Consider the following 6425-nt stretch of genomic DNA (forward strand, 5'->3'; position numbering starts at 1 on the left):
GTGTCAGCCTGGGCCAAGTAGCCATAGACACCATGGATATGGTGATCCCAGTCTCTCTCCCTCTCTCTCTCTCCCCCCCATGTGAGGGAGGGGGGATGTATACATATATAAAATCACCCCTAACCTTCCTCTGTTTATGTCTGACTCATTCACTAAGGTTACTTGGAAATCCAATCTTTCTCTGCCAGGTACTCAAGCCACTTACTTAACATGATCTAGTTTGCACACTTAATGAGATGTTGTCTGGTCCACCATCCAAATCAAAATATGAAATAGGAGTGGGACAGTGTGACCTTATGCCATGCCACATGCCCTCCTGGAGACATTCAAATCATAGCTACAGGCTCAAGTTCACCGGGCTCTGATTGCCAACAAATAGTTGTTGAAATTCAAATTGTTCCTATTTCCAGGGAAGCTCAACAGAAGCCATATAACAATGGCCCACATCTCCCTGAATGTCTACTGGGATTTGTCCCCTGAGAACTGACTGAGAGGGGGGTCAGAGGCTTAGCTGGCCCCTGGGCCACCTAGTCTGAGGAAGGCTGTGCAAGACAGCCACTCTGGGAAAGGAAAGAAAGAGCCAAGGTAAGAAAAACAGAGCAACCATGCCTTTATACCTATGAGTACTTAAAGAGGTACAGGTTTTTTGGTAAGAGACACAGATATGTGGACTTGACACATGCCTGCCCATACAGTCCAAGGTCAGCAAGGTCAGCCAACAATTTGCTTTCTGAGCCTTTATATTGCAAGCCTTCATCACCTGCTTTGAATATGCATTGTCCAGATATGCAGATTGGGACTTGTCTATTAAGTAAGGGCATTAATGAAATCACTCCTTCTGAAAACCTTAATTTTAATTAAAATTAGATCTACAGCCTCACAGGTCTCCAGTGCATTTCTTTAAGCTATGGATGTTGTTTTCTATCAGATGCTAATGTAGGGTCTTGGGAAAGCCTGGTGAAGCTACTTTTGGTCTGAAATGCCTTTGCTCTGTTTCATTTTATTTCGCATTTTCTTTCATAAACCTGAGATAAAACAAGTACTTTTCTTGGCTCTTAGCAAAAAAGCTTTAGGATTATATTAAAAATTATACAAAGTTAAACAAAGCATTAGAAATGCTATACTGAATCTTTAGTTGGAACAAAATCTAACAAAATATACTAATGTAATAAAAGTTGTTTGATGACACTAAAGTCATAAAGGAAAAAAGGTCATGCCCCTGCAATCTGAAGAAGACAAGTGACATTATTACCCACATTTCCAGGAGTTTTGTCTCCTTGATAGCTACTGTTGAGTGTTTGCTCTCCCCTGAGCACAGAGCTTTGTGATTATACACCACCTCACCTGTTTCTTTCAATAAACCTGAGAAGCAGGTATTCCTCTCCCAACTCACAGAAAAACTGAAGCTTAGGGAGGGTAAGCAAATTGTCCACCATGAAACAACGAAAGTAAGGGAGCAAAGACAATTCCAGTCTGTTTCACTCCAAAGCATGTGATAACCACAAAAAAAAACCGACGAGCAGGTGACCAAGCTGCTCGAGGTTGAGTATACCTGGTATAAAAAAGGTAAAGCAGCTAACTCCTCTCCCCCCAAGGAGCTTACAAATTTGGAACAGAGATCATCTCAGAATATGTCTCCCACACCAAAGGTGAATTTCTAGCCCCCAGGTTGAGCCAGAACAATAGTCACCTTGGCCCCTGGACTTGGTGACCCTTAGAGATGTTTACTTTCAGACTTTCTCTTTGGCACTATTAACTTAGCTGGTGTGCTGATAAGCCATCACTTGGAAATACCTCCTGCGTTTATTATTGGAATGTGCTGTGGTATTTGAGAATATGGGTCACTATTTCATATGGGTCTCTTTTAGGAAGACTCAGAGGAAAATTTTTTCTCAGGTCTGATGCCAGGGAAAACATGCCTCTCTTAAGCAACAGGTATGTTTCTCTGGCTGTTGTGAGCTTTATGACTGATTATGTTTCCCTTTTTGCTTTCACAGCTAGGAAGCTTAAAACCAGCTGACTACAAAATACTGGGCAGAACACTGGGCTATGCCTCATGTACTAATAATTTCCCGGACTTAATTTAGGCTTAACCCTAACCTTTTTCTTTCCCCTTTTATTCATTACATTAAATTTTTTTTCTCCTACAGTATTTTACTGCGGACATTTATGTAATGCCTTTCAAAACCTACTCGAGGTAAAGGCATTCACCCATTTATCAATTTCTGTAACAGAATCTCTGTATTTGCATCTGGAACAAACAGCCCCCATTAGACTGAGAGCTCCTCACGGACAAGGAAGATGTCTTACTCATCTCTGTCTCCTTAGTACAAATCCTGGGTTTGGCATATCATCAGCACTTACTAAACACTTACTGAACTGAATTGAATTTTGAAATATCCCCAGGGAATCTTTAGGAGATTCTGCAAAACTATTTAGAACTTTAAATTACTGTCTCAGCACTTCAGTCCCCATAAGATGAGGGAGCTCTTTGTTTATATTCTGAATCCTGTCATAAGTGGGAAGAGAGAAGGTTCTGTTCTACTAGAGTCCATGTCTGAAAATGCCAGTGCCCCAGCACGCGTCCATGACATGATGCCCCTGGTACACCACCCCTATGAGAGCACCCCACATACCACAGGGCCTTAGGAACTGTTTGCTGAATCAATGTTGAAAGCTGAGGATCTTGTTATCTTTTGTGTACAGAAGTGAGAAAATGCTTTCTTCTGACGCCTCTCTTTGATTACCCTCAATAATCGATGTTGAATAAACAGAGCATTGCATGAGGCTAAAAACTAAGTTGCTGGGCTCAGACATACTTGGTTTCAAATCCTGGCTATGCCACTAGCTTGGCAACCTCACCCCTTCTAAGTTAGCAAGTTATCTAAGCCTCCATTTACTCACCTTTCAATGGTGAGTAATCATAGCACTTACTCATGGGATTATTATAAAGATTTAATGATACACTGCAGTGCACCTAGCCTGACACCTTGTATGTTGTGAGTCTCAGTAAATGGGGGTCTCTTGCCCATTTTCTTGTATTTGTTCCAAATTCAGACATCAAACGTCTGTCCTTAGGGAACTAAACTGTAAGTAGCATGCTTGTGACCAAAACACCCTTTATTTCAATCTCCAATAGCACCGCAACCTTGCTCAGTCCACCCTCCTTCCCCAGATCCAGGGTCATGTAAGTTTTCACTCTCCTCCCTGCAGTGGAGAGCTGCTGTGGGGTGGGACAAGAGGGAGCAGGGTTCATTAATAGATAACTTCAAAATCCTCTTAACATCCCAGGAATAATTGAAAAATGACAGGGCTTCTCAACTATTTCAAAGAGATATTGAGAAATAGGATTTGAATTTAAAGCAAGCGTCATTAAAAAGACTGAAATATTTGGGAGCCCTGTGGCTGATTTCTGAGGATTAGATTGAGTGACTCTTTAAGTGAAGCCTGAATTGAGTTTAGGAGTCAGAGATAATTCTTTGCTTTGAAAGATAAATCTCTTCAAAGTGATGACAATATAAAAATATGTTTGCATTTAATTTAGTGTTTACGAAAGACATTGTAGACTTACCTACATAGAACTCAAGCTCACAGGCCTATGAGTCGGCGATTGGTATAATCTCCCACTGAAGCCTTGTCCTGAAGTCACCACAAACCCATCTGGTCCTCTGTATGCAGGGGAAAGAAAATGACATTAGCGTTGTGTCTACACAGAGACCAACTTTGCATTTAGAGACACAATGGAGGAACCATTGGATGCACAATTACCCAAGAGGCTTGGGTCCCCTCCGTACAGAAATGTGCCTCCCTGGGAACTTTGACTTCAAGGTCATGAGCACCATTGCTTCAGGGTGCTCAGCAGCTACACACATTGGGGTACAAGGAACGCATGTTTGGACTCTTCAGGTCCCTCTCATTGTTAAGGAGCCAAATTGAGTGTTTTGTCTATCTGTCCCCCAAACCCACACCCCCAAATGGAGGCCTCTCCTCTGGGCTCAGAAACAACACAGCTATTAGTATTTCCCACCTTGTAATTATAAGCGAGCAACAAATGACTACACCAGCTACACTATACCCTGTACCCCTGAGGGGCCACAACATGAAACATGAGGGCCCCTCATTGAGCTGCCATTGCTCCTCCTGGAGAGTAAGCTTGTCAGCACTAACAGACAGCTTATCTTTGAGAGTTTACACTTGTGTTCTCATACATTGCACAGTGGCTAAGAGCATGGGTTTGGAGTCTGACTGCATGGGTTGGAATTACTGTGCAGCTCTGGCCAAGTCACTTTCTTCTTTGTGTCTCAGTTTTGGTTTTTTTTTATCTGTAGAAAGTGAATAATAATGGGACTTACTTCAGAGAGCTATTGTGATGATTAAATGAATTAATATGTGTATTAGTCTGTTTGAGCCACTATAACAAAACACCATAGACTGGGTGATTCAAACAATTTAAACTATTTTCTCATAGTTCGGGAGTCAAGAAAGTCCAAGCTCAAGGTTCCAGTAGGGTTTAGTTCCTGGTGACAGCCCTCTTCCTGGCTTCAAATACCCTCCTTTTCACTAAGTTCTCACATGGTGGAGATAAAAATCTACCTCTCTTCCTCTTCTAATAAAGCTCCTAATCCCATCATGAGGGCCCCACCCTCATGACCTCTTCTAACCCTGATGGGGTCCTAAAGACCCCATCTCCGAATACAGTCACATTGCAGGTTAGGGCTTCAACATACGAATTTTGAAGGAATGCAAGTCAGTCCATAGCACTAGGTATAAAGTTTAGACCAGTGCCTGGTATGCATTAAGTACTAAATAAATGATAGTTACTCTGTTTCTTGTGCCAGGTAATTTATATATGGTCTTGCTTAAAAATCACAGCAATTCAGACATAGGTATATCCTCTTCATCTGAGGAGCTCAGAGAACTATCTGCCTTGAACTTAAGGGGGCAAAACTGACTTGACACTTGTCTGACCCTAAAGCCAATGTGTTTTCTGTATTACGACTCTACTGCATCTTTTAAAAATATTTAATTAAAGCTATAAATTTTCTCTACCATTTTTAGTTATTAAAATATTCACATTAAAAAAATATTTTATAGAAACATAACGGTCCTACAAACACCCTTTTTTTGTGGAAGGAAGATTTAGTGGCTTAAAATAAACAAAGGTCAATTTCTGACTCATACTATATGTCCAACCACAGTTAGGCACAGAGGCGTTACTCATCATCACTCAGGAACTCCATCAGATAAAGCAGCCACCATCCCTAAAATCCAATTAACTCACATCATCGGCTCAGTGTTCCAGCCCAGAAGTGGCACAGTTCATTCTCACCTAAACCTAACCAGGACTGACCACATGATCCCACCTACCCACAATGTGCCCAAGAGGTACAGCCCATTATGGGCCTGGAAGGTAATAAATCCAGAATACTGGGGGAAACCACACCACCCCACATAAGATAACATCTGACAGTCAGATGCTGAAGCATAGTTTTTCTAATACTGAAACAGGATTAAGAACATATTTATGGGACTTCCCTGGTGGCGCAGTGGTTAAGAATCCACCTGCCAATCCACCTGCAGGGGACACGGGTTCGAGCCCTGGTCCAGGAAGATCCCACATGCCATGGAGCAACTAAGCCCGTGCACCACAACTACTGAGCCTGCACTCTAGAGCCCACAAGCCACAACTACTGAGCCCACGTGCCACAACTACTGAAGCCTGTGCGCCTAGAGCCCGTGCTCCGCAACAAGAGAAGCCACCGCAATGAGAAGCCCGCGCACCTCAACGAAGAGTAGCCGCCGTTTGCCACAACTAGAGAAAGTCTGTGTACAGCAGCAAAGACCCAATGCGGCCAAAAATAAATAAATAATAAATAAATTTATATATATATAAAAAAATTGTATCTTAAGAACACATTTATAAAACACAGGAAAAACATTGTCTTAGTTCCAATTGATAGGGTATTTTTTGTCTTTTCCTCTTGGTTGGTAGCTAAAAGCAGTATAATTATACTTTCCACTCCCAGCCAGTACAACTACAGGGAAATGACTATCACCATACAGAGTAGAGACAGTGGGGGAGGAGCAGAGGGAAGAAGGTCAGAGGATGGGAAGGAGACTCATTTCCCGTGTTCAAGGGATGATGTCTTCAGCCGTTGTGGCTTATATAAAAATAAAAATAAATACCATAGACTGGGTGGCTTAAACAACAAATATTTTTGTCCCACAGTTCTGAAGGCTGGAAAGTCTAAGATCAGGATGACGGCAGATTCAGTGTATGCTAAGAACACACTTCCTGGTATAGACAGCTGTCTTCTTGCTGTGTCCTCACATGGCAGGAGGGATGAGAAAGCTCTCTGGGGTCTCTTTATAAGGCCACTAATTTCCTTCGTGAAAGCTCTACCCTCATGACCTAATAACCTCCC

General features: G+C 42.1%; 1 long non-coding RNA gene across 1 annotated transcript; it reads left to right on the plus strand.

Moving 5' to 3' along the window:
• The first annotated feature begins 451 nt into the window (after nucleotides 1–451).
• LOC125963993 (uncharacterized) lies at nucleotides 452–6012 on the plus strand. The gene is made up of 3 exons (XR_007476443.1): nucleotides 452–585; nucleotides 1869–1935; nucleotides 5581–6012. It is a non-coding gene; the product is annotated as an uncharacterized LOC125963993 (long non-coding RNA).
• The last annotated feature ends 413 nt before the right edge of the window (nucleotides 6013–6425 follow it).

The sequence above is a fragment of the Orcinus orca genome, chromosome 3, assembly GCF_937001465.1.
Source record: "Orcinus orca chromosome 3, mOrcOrc1.1, whole genome shotgun sequence".
NCBI lineage: Eukaryota > Metazoa > Chordata > Mammalia > Artiodactyla > Delphinidae > Orcinus > Orcinus orca.